Source organism: Dysidea avara, chromosome 2 (genome assembly GCF_963678975.1).
Source record: "Dysidea avara chromosome 2, odDysAvar1.4, whole genome shotgun sequence".
NCBI lineage: Eukaryota > Metazoa > Porifera > Demospongiae > Dictyoceratida > Dysideidae > Dysidea > Dysidea avara.
The window spans coordinates 29,645,928-29,656,512 of NC_089273.1; the positions used below are offsets into that span (position 1 = coordinate 29,645,928).

At 34.7% G+C, this 10,585-nt stretch overlaps 1 long non-coding RNA gene across 1 annotated transcript; it reads left to right on the plus strand.

Moving 5' to 3' along the window:
* The first annotated feature begins 8,428 nt into the window (after positions 1-8,428).
* LOC136247046 (uncharacterized) lies at positions 8,429-9,913 on the plus strand. The gene is made up of 3 exons (XR_010697054.1): positions 8,429-9,565; positions 9,617-9,722; positions 9,774-9,913. It is a non-coding gene; the product is annotated as an uncharacterized lncRNA (long non-coding RNA).
* Positions 9,914-10,585: the final 672 nt, after the last annotated feature.

The window sequence follows — 10,585 nt, forward strand, 5'->3', positions numbered from 1 at the left end:
ACCATTATATAGCTAGGCTGTACATGTGCACATTCTCACCTGTCAAAACAGAATATGTATATGACAAATTGCAAATGAAACCCTTCTCCTGGTAAATATTGTGATCAAGCTAACACCACTGGTCATGCACATCCTATTCATGCCATATGTTTATTCATACTTGGTAAGTTGGTATAAGGGTCAGTCTGTATTATGTAAGTACAGTGTTATCTTGTTTCGAGACTTCTGTATCTTTACTTTGTTTGCAATGGCTGTTTGTTTGGAGCTCAAAAGTAAATGTATACATGCTAGCTCTTTAACAATGGATCCTTGTTGAAAACCGGTGATCTGTGCGTCTCCATTGCTTGAAGTGTTTGTAAGTAAATCAGTTTGTATGGAGTATGACTTGTTTAATAGGAAGTGATCTATCCATTTATTTTGATACATGTTCTGATGTTCAGTTTTGATTCACCACCTGTTTATTGGTAACAAGGTTTGATCTGTGATCATGTTAGTGAAATTGTTAGTGAAGTGTGGATACTGTGAAAGTATTTGCCAGTAGATTCTTTTCTTTTTTACCTGCATGTTGGAAGTGAGATAAACACCTATATAGGAATTACCTCTTAGCAAGAGTGGTACCTATTACTCAGTAGTGATTGTTGAAGATACAGATATTTATATGACAAAAATAAAGAGTCTGATTGATATCAAGGTCACCCTATCCTTGATCTGTGGGACTCAAGTCTAAATGATAGAAAATTTAACCTGAATGCTCACGCAAAGTATTCCAATGAAATTGTTAGATCTGTTAGTGTATTGTTTTAGCTTTATTAGTAATACTACTAACTAGTTTCATTGCGATATAGATAATGCCTTTATCATGGTTTCATCCATCATTCTCAGCTGACCATCAATATACAAAGAGAAGCTGTTGATCTAGTCTCAACAATATTTATCTGGTGTCACTAAACTGCATGTGGTATGTTATTCTTTCTTGTTCTTGTCACTTCTGTACCTACGTAATGTTGCCATTGTAATCTGTTCCCACTCCACATGTACGTATGTGTGTGCTTGCATATTCTCTATTCAAGGTTTCATCTGGTAGTTCTCCACATATCAGTATAGATGTAAGTACATTAGTTTGTATAGAATGTGAGTTGTTTAACAGGAAGTCTTGAATCCTATATAAAATTATATGATCTGGAATCAAGCACTGATTATCTGACAATATGTAATAGCCACAGAAATGATCCATCCTTGGTAGGAGCTCAAGCCTAGGATATATTAGTCTAAGGAAACTGATATATACTTGGAATTGAAATGCACAAGTTACAAGTTGATCTGCATTTGTAAATCCATATCTGCTTGACCACATACATGCATAGTTAGGACACAGTATAAGTGTACATTCTTGAATGTCCAACAGAATACTTGTCACGAAGAAGCCCTCGATCTGGTAAAGAAACACAAACAGCCAGAGCCAGCCATGTATATCCTACAAGGGCTTTTGTATGTTACCTCATGGCAATGTTATTTGTGGAATATCCAACTGAGTGTGATGCATAGTAATCAAGTGTTCTGAAGTATGTCCATCCGTATGTATTTGTTGCTCAACATTTTCTTCATTGTTCTTGTGAATCAGTACATAGTTTGCCATTGTGATTTTACTTACAGTCCATGTGTACGCATGCAAATTCCCTTTCAAAAGTTTCTTCATAAAATAGAAATATCAGTGATGATTGGTAGTTCTGAACGTTATACAGTATAGTAGTAGGTTAATCAGTTTTGTATGGAATATGAGTTGTTGGAACAGGAATGTTGATTATTGAGTTATTTTGATATGTGATCTGATACCAATTTTGGTTTGCTACTTTTTATTGGTAACAAGATTTGATCTGTTATCATGTTAGTGAAATTGTGATCAGTGTGTGGATACTTTGAAGATGATTTTAACCTGTTTGTAAATCACAGATTTTTTTTACCTACATTGGAAGTGTGATAACTAATTACATGGGAATACAAGAGTGATACATATTAGTGATTGTTGAAGATACAGATATTTACTAACAATAATTAAAATTGATCAATTACTAGTGTGGGCATAGGAACTCAATGTATTTACATCATAAGAGATTTTGATTGTGAAATTGGCTTAGACTTGGATCTTTTTTGTTCTATTTTCATTTTGATAAATAAAATTTCTGTACTCGATATATGTGCTACTGGCCAAGTTTGATCAGTACATCTCAGCTGTCCATCAGAAGCCCTTGCTCTTGTAAAAGAAAATGAGTGGCTAAAGTCAGCTAGTGCCATATTTAAGCATCTTTTATTATGCCTATGATATTATTGAAGTGTTACATATTTGTAGCTGTAGTATGTGTTCTTGTTCTTGCGACTTTTGTATCTATCTATGTGTTGCCATCGTGAACGTTGTTCCCAGTCCTCAGTACGTATGTGTGCTTGCATATTTTCCATCCAAGGTTTCTTCTTATCCATCATATCAGTATACATGTAAGTGTATCAGTTTGTTGTTTAGCAGGAAGTTGTAATTCATCATGCATCGTATCTATTCAGAGTTTTGTGTTATCATTTATTATAAACCACAATAGGCTGAAGTTTATCCCACTTGACCACATATATAGTTAGTACATGTGTACATTCTCATCTGTTCAACAGAATACTATAACACAATTAACCTGATAAAAAGATGATCAGCAATCACAGCATTTCCTGTTTCAATTGTAAGAATCTTCTATACCACTTCATGTAATGTTTATAGTGGAGTTGTTCAACTAAAGTGATACATCGAGTTTTCAGTCCATATGTGTTTGTTGTGACTGTAAGCTCAACGTGTTCTTCATTGTTCTTGTGATTCAGTACATTGTTTATCATCGTGATTTGTTCCCAGTACGTGTGTACACATGTCTGCATGCAAGTTCTCTTTCCAAGGTTTCTACATAGAATAGGAATATCAGTGAGTATTCATAGTTCAAAATGCATCAGTATAGTTGTAAGTGAACTAGTTGTATAGATTGAGTTGAGTTGTTGAGCAGAAAGTCTTGATTAGTCATCCTATAATTATGTTTCAAGTTATTTGATATGAGACCTGATATCAAGTTTTGATTCACCATCTCTTTTACATGGGTTATTGGTAACAAGGTTTCATGTTAGTGAAATTGTGATCAGTATGTATAATGACTCAAATTCTGCGACGTGTGTATTATTAGAGACTTTATCCTGTTGTTCTTGAATCTAACAGTGTATTTACATTCCAAGAGAATTTGATGTTAGTTAGCATTATGTCTAGCCCCACATTATCTGCTCTATTCTACTAGCAAGTTGATAAGTTGAATGTCCTTATTTCAGTACTCTCCACCATTGTTAGTACTTTTGACAATGACCTGGTAAAGAAAATATGATGTGGTCAAAAGTCAGTGATGCGTATCCTGTGCCAACCTCTCCTAGATGTGAACTAATCAAACTACTGTCTGGTGAAGATTAAGTGTTCAGCTGTATAAGTGAGTACCTAATTGTGGCTGTAGTGTGCAAGCCTGATCTTTTTTATCAACAAGCCTGACCTTGTTATCTTGTATCTATGTAGCATGCCATCTTGATTTGTTCCCACTTAAAAGTGTGCATACAAGTTCTCTCTCCAAGGTTTCTTCGTAGCATAGAAATATCAGCGATTATCAGTGATGATTTATAGTTCAAAACGTATCATGTTGTAAGTAAATCAGTTTGTATGGAATAAATTTTTGAACAGGAAGCCTTGAGTTTGATTTTATCATCGTGTTTCAAGTTCTTTTTTTGGTACGTGATGCCAAGTTTTGATTCACCACCTAATTTACATGGTAACGAGGTTTGATCTCATGTGATCATGTTAACCAACTTACTTATTTGTAACTGTAGTGTGTAACCCTGAAGTGTTCTTTCTTGTTATTCTGTGACTTCTGTATCTGTGTAATGTTGCCACTGTGATCTGTTCCCTGTCCATTCTACGTATGTGTGCATGCAAGTTCTCTTTCCAAGGTTTCTTCATAGAATAGAAATATCAGTGATGATTTGTAGTTCTCAACATATCACTATAGTTGTAAGTAGATCAGTTTGTATGGAATATGAGTTGTTTAACAGGAAGTCTTGATTAGTTGTCTAAAGTTTTTGATACGTGATCTGATATTCAGTTTTGATTCATCACCTATTTTACAGAGTTTCAAGGTTTGATCTGTGATCATGTTAATGAAATTGTGATCAGTGAAGTGTGAATACTGTGAGAATGTATTAGTCTATTTGTTGACCTCATTGATCATTTTCTACCTGCATGTTGGAAGTGTGTACATTAGGAACTTATCCTGTTCTTGAATTTAGCAACATATTACGTTTCGACAGAATTTGATCTCAAAACTGGCTTAACCTTAGATATTTTACTAGCAAGTTTTCATCAGTGATAAGGAGATCTATAGCATCTGTTTCAATGTGCATGTTTGCTTTCTCAGTTGTTCATCAATGTTCAGTGAGAAGCCCTTGATTGGTAAAAAAATATGACAAGCAGCCAAACTTAGTGATGCATATCCTGTGCCAACTGTAGGTACCATCTCCTGTGAATGTTTATACCTGTGGAAACACCTAACTACATATATACATTTTTGGTAGCTGTATAACTCAATTTGTTATTCTTGTGACCTCCCCGTATTGCCTTATGGCTTGTTCCCACTCTATATGTATGCATGCATGCAAATTCTCTCCAAGGTTAATAGAAATATCAGTTATGATTCGTGATTCTGAGCGTATCAGTACAAATTGTAAGTATATTAATCTGTACGGAATATTAGCTGTTGAACAGAAAGTCTTGATTCATCAGTGTTTGACGTTTTACATACGTCATGTTAAATTCAAGTTTCGATTCACTACCTATCTCCTGCGGTTTAATTGTATCACGGTTTGATGTGTGATTGTACCCGTGAAAGTGTAGAAGTGAAATGTGTGTGGACAGAGGAACTGTGTTGTTACTGCTGTACCTGTGTGAAAACCTAGCCAATTGTCAACAGCTATGCCTTTGACCTAAATATCTTCCAAGAGGCTGTTTAGTCAATAGCAAGCTCCTATGGCTAAAGCCTAGATGTGGAGTATGATCATAAATCTTGTCAAAACCTTGCTAGGCTACCAATTTTTATATACAGGGTTATAGTAATATCAAGAGCCTCTCTTATTATTAACTCTTGGTAATGATTTCTTGTTCTTGTAGCTTGATGTATTCTTTATTGTTGTTCTTGCGACATTGGTAGATAGTTTTGCCTTCTATGTTCCCAGTTCACATATTGTATGTGTGCATGTGAATTCTCTTTGCAAGGTTTCTACCTAGAATAGAATTGTCAATGGTTGTTTGTAGTTCTCCATAACCTGCTGTATTGGTGTAGTAGTAAGTATATCAGTTTGTATGGAATGTGTAAAAGGAAGTCTTGATTGTGATCATATAGCTACATCGAGTTTGATGTATTCGTTGGTAGATTTTTAATCAGTAAATAGCAAGGAATGAGTGGATACAGTGAAAAGTTTTAACCTGTTTATTCTTCTTGTCACAAACCCTACACGCTGACTATGTCATAGTTACAGAATATGGATAAAGTGAAGCCGTTTTACTGATAAACAAATATGATCTAAACTCATCAATGCATGTCCATATGGTTTCATTACACCATTTCCTGGTAATGTTTATACAAAGTGGAAATACCCACCTAGAGAGAGGTACAACTGGTTTGGTGTTTAAAGTATATTCATACATGATCCTGTTCTGTCCTACATATGTACAGTTTGTACTTTGCCATTGTTGTTTGTTCCTGGCTCATATACATACATGTGTGCATACAATTCTCTTCTCAAGGTTTCATCATTGAATGTTCATCTAACTTGTAGTTGTAAGTGAACAACTAGCTTGTATTGAAGGTGAGTTGTTCAACAGGAAGATTTGATTTTGCAGTTCTTGATCTGTGGCTTAATATCAAGGTTTGATTCACTAGCTATTCTATGTGGTAGAGAGGTTTTGATGTGATCATGATAGTGATGTTTTAGTAACTTAACATGATATGTGATGTAGTAAAAATGTTGTGATCACTACATTTGCCTATAGTCAATGTGTGAAATTGATCCTACACAATCCTTTATACTGGCACTGAATTGCATCAGTTTGAGAAATCTGTGAAAAATTAGTGACAGTATAGTGTAAGTAGTAGTATCGCGATTGGTGTAAGACGCTTGACTAGATGCTGGAGTATCCTCACAACTATTCAAGGCAAGTCTATACCATGAGGGATAATCAATCGATTGGCAGTTAAAGTGGACAAATTTGAATACAGCTAGCAATTGCTGTATATTGGCACTGGCTTGTCTTGTCGTGGCGACACAGCCCATTTTCTATGACTAAGACACCAAAGCTACCTGCCTTGGCACTCCAGTTTGCCTTCCAGCACCATAATAGGGTGGTGAAGAACATGCTGGTTTGGTCAGTTGTTCTATTGTTGTTGACAATATTTTAGTGGTTAACAATAAATTCTTGTGTGGATAACTAATTAACATGGTTAGCTGCAAGTCTGTTAGTACTAAGAGACTTATGGTGGAGTCTCTTTGTGAATAAGAAACTTCTATTTTAATGAAACTTCAAAGTATTGCTAACGTACCATTTTCCAAGATTAGTGTGTGATGTTCATCCCTTGATATATGAAGTAGGATGATTTTGTTTGACCTTGTTGATGTAAGAATCCTAGGAATGTTCAACTATCTATCTTCATTCCATACTCTTAGCCTATCGATTTATTGCTTGTCCGAAATGTCGTAGCATTGTCCCTGGCATGGTAGCAAATCTTGGTCCATATGATATACACATCACATACGTACTTAATGCAATCCTTAGTATCTACTAGCCAAGCTTGGCTAACTTGTAATGACATGTTCTCTTGATATTTGGTCTAATGCCTTCATCAACTAGTGCTACAGAAAGAGTAAGTACACAGACGATGGACACCATTGCTTTGTGATTAGGTTAAGCTACTGAGATGTATGCCCTCAGCAAGTTGTGAGAATTTACTATAAAGAATCTGCAATTCTGTAATGCACCAAGTCTGAGACTAAGGGTTATAACCTGTGTAGTGCTTGTATTCCAGCAAGTTTAAATTACTGCTAGTGAGATCAGATATAGTGAACCAGTTCTACAGGTACAATATAGCATGTTAGGTGTTGTGTGTTTGTGATCATGTACTGAAGACAACCTGATATACTCTGGAGACTGTTGTGGTGTTTATTGAAGACAACTTGATACACCAGTGAACTACATCACCAAACCAGTACTATAAATATTGCTAGCCATTGACCATTATGGTCAGACATGTGATAAATGTTTTAATGGGAGATACCTCAGTGTGGGGAAATAACCTAACCAGTGTTCAATTCCTGATCCAGATTCCAGGGCCATTATTTCCATACCATTATATGGTTAACTCAAGCCACACTTGTAATAGTGACAGTTATTGAGTGAGTTTTATGTATTAAATGTGTGAATAGTGTTTCTTCCTCGGTTAAGGAGACTTAGTAGAATGCAGTACTTTGTTTACTATGTCAATGAATAGTAGTACCTCATGCATACTATCGAGTAACTAGCCTACTTCTGTCATGGTTGTGATTACTCCTGAGTTTGGCATGTCCACTGAACAGTCATACGTTGGAGAATCATTGTTATTTTCCATCACTCTTGTTCAGTACTGCGTGAAATTGTGATGCGTTTTATGTTCTTCCTGATTTCCATTGTGTGATGATTGCAAATGTTCTATGATTGCTGAAGATCGACATCCTACAAAACCGGATTAAAAAATTTGTGTTGTCCAATAGATGTTTACGTTTCCACGTGGTGTACACATGTGTGCCTCTAGCAAAGATATTTGTTAGAACGGTAAAGATGCTAGCAGTTAGGATCTGTGAGGTAAATTTGTTTGATTTGTTGCTTCATTGCTCAAATAGTTTAAAGTGTGATCAAATCCAGTTGTGAAATTTCTATTTTGATATCTGTTTGATGTGTGGGTAACAGGTGATTGTATAAATTTTTGGAAAGCAAGATCTTACAGAGCACAGCGTTATCTATATCGTGATATACACATTTGACTTGTTCATTGTGTTCGTGTTATTGTAGGATGTACACATTAGTACCACCCATAGGTTACTGGTCCTAAAGAAAAGTAAAAGGAAGAAATACATGCGTGTTCTCTCCTTGTGTAACAAGTTCATGTTTGATGTTTATTATTATTACTCGTTGTAAGATGTGTGCGTATGTACATAATGAGATTTTAGGTTGTTGTCCAAATATTGGAATTTGTTTATTTGTGTTCTTCATGGAGTTTCCAAAGTATTGGAGTATTGTCATATGGTCTCTACAATCTACTACAGTGGCCTACAGTATCTTGTAAGTGACTTTAACTATTTTTGCATGGTTATCATCCTTTAGCAAGATGAAATTGCTTTATTGACTTTGAGACTATTTCTGTTAAGCTGTTTTGATTGCCTCTTCAGATGGTATCTCTATGTTTACTGTGTCACAGTGTCGATCAATTGTTTGTGTTTATTATGACTTGTGTTTGTTACCCTGATATTGTATGTACACACACAACAACATATTAGTGAAATTCTAGATTAGCAAGAGAACATTATAAAAGATAATTTACATATTCCCTATCATCTATCTTATATGGATTGATTCCCAAACAACACCAGTTCTGTGTAATCTTCAACTGGTAATGCTAGCGTATTGCAATGTTTAGAGCTTTATAATAGTTAATGTAATAATTGTCGTTAGTTTAACCCCTGTAATCCAAGTTAATGTAATGTGCATATTAATAGCCTTCTCCACGGTGTTTAGTAATTAGCAAGTTGTGGAAATGAAAGTTGGTATGTGCCAGGTTCATGTTCCAGTTATATATATGTACTTGTACCACATTCCTTTATCAAATAAACCTTCATGTAACGATCTGTTTCATGCTCTTCTCAGCTATATGTGAATACGTGGTAACGTTTTAATTGCATATTTCTACATCACAGATTTGATCGTTGATTGATTCTATTGTTGTATTGGGATTTGTACAAGCATCTTTTCTATCCCTGTGTTTCATGTCTGCAATTAATTAGTATCAGTGTGTAAATTAATTCCTTGCATCTACAATTTTTATTTAGCGATATGCGTATGATTGGCATTGGCTTTTTAATACTGTACACAATGTTTGTCTGAAGTTGGGTATTGTGGTTGGCTTTGTAGGATAGAGCTCATTGTGGTGGATGGGTGGTTGGCTTTGTAGGGTAGACGTTAATGCAAATGTGAACATGTTACATGAAATGGTGTTTTTACTTTAATATAGAAGTGTAGTGTGTTATCAGTGCTACAGTAGAAATTCTCTTGTTTGTTCCTTCACATGTTTCAATAATAACTATAATTCACCCATATATAGTGTACAAGAGAATTTCTACTGGAGCTCATGATAGTAGCTGTTACATTCTTTTAAATTCTTTAGCAAATGATGTATCATCTGTACAAGTTTGATTACATTTTTATGAGGTAAAACTTCAGTTGGAAATATTTTAAACATGTATTCTAACTGTTGTACAGGATGAATGGTTAGATCTGTAGTACACTGATGTTTATCTGTACATCATGAGATGTTGTGGTCAGTTCACTTGAATAACACTGAAGAATTACATTGTGTATATAGGAGGTAAAAATGGTTTGAATATAAACTGACGTATATTACCTTTTCTTTTACAAGGCTTATGGTTAGCAGTAATGGACTCTATTCATACACTTTGATGAATTAAATTGTTTATTAATGTAGTGTATTAAAATAATACACAAACTTGTATACATTTCTAATTTTAATGAAAGCAAATTCTTAAACTGTGCAGTGTATATATCTTAACATCAATAGGGTACAATATGTGACAAATGGATCAGTAACGTAATCTGAATAAAGAATAGTACTAATCGATTTGTAGAACAGAATGAACCTTGTGGTATTAAGTACACTTATAATTACTGATTACTTAAGTGGTGCATCTAGTTATGTGTTATGGAAGTAACTTTCTTAGCTCTTACACACAATTGTTGATTGCTCACACACACTGACAACATTGATCAGTTTATGCATTATATAGTCTGTTGTGTTCTGTTACTCAAGCCACCTGCTAATTGATGTGCTCCTAAAAACATTTTGTCCAATTGATACTAATTGTCAATCAATATTTAATTGTCTGGAAATTACTAATTAGTTCATTTAATTATTATTGCTATTGGTTACCTAAAATCCTTTTTTTTTGTTTTGTTTTGTTTTTGGTTATGAAGTTTGTTATAGAATAATCATACAGTACGATAGTAACTGTATAGTAGGGACCACAAAGGAGTAGGCGTGGCCCACAAAATAATATCACCCAAAAACCAGCCTCGATTTTCCCTTATGACAATGAGGCAGTATTGGTAAGGTAAAACTAAGCCCAAACAAGCTTTCAGATTGACCCGAAATGTTTTCAACAAATTGCTACGGGATTTAAAAAAAATTTATTCGACAGAATTTTCTACTGATTG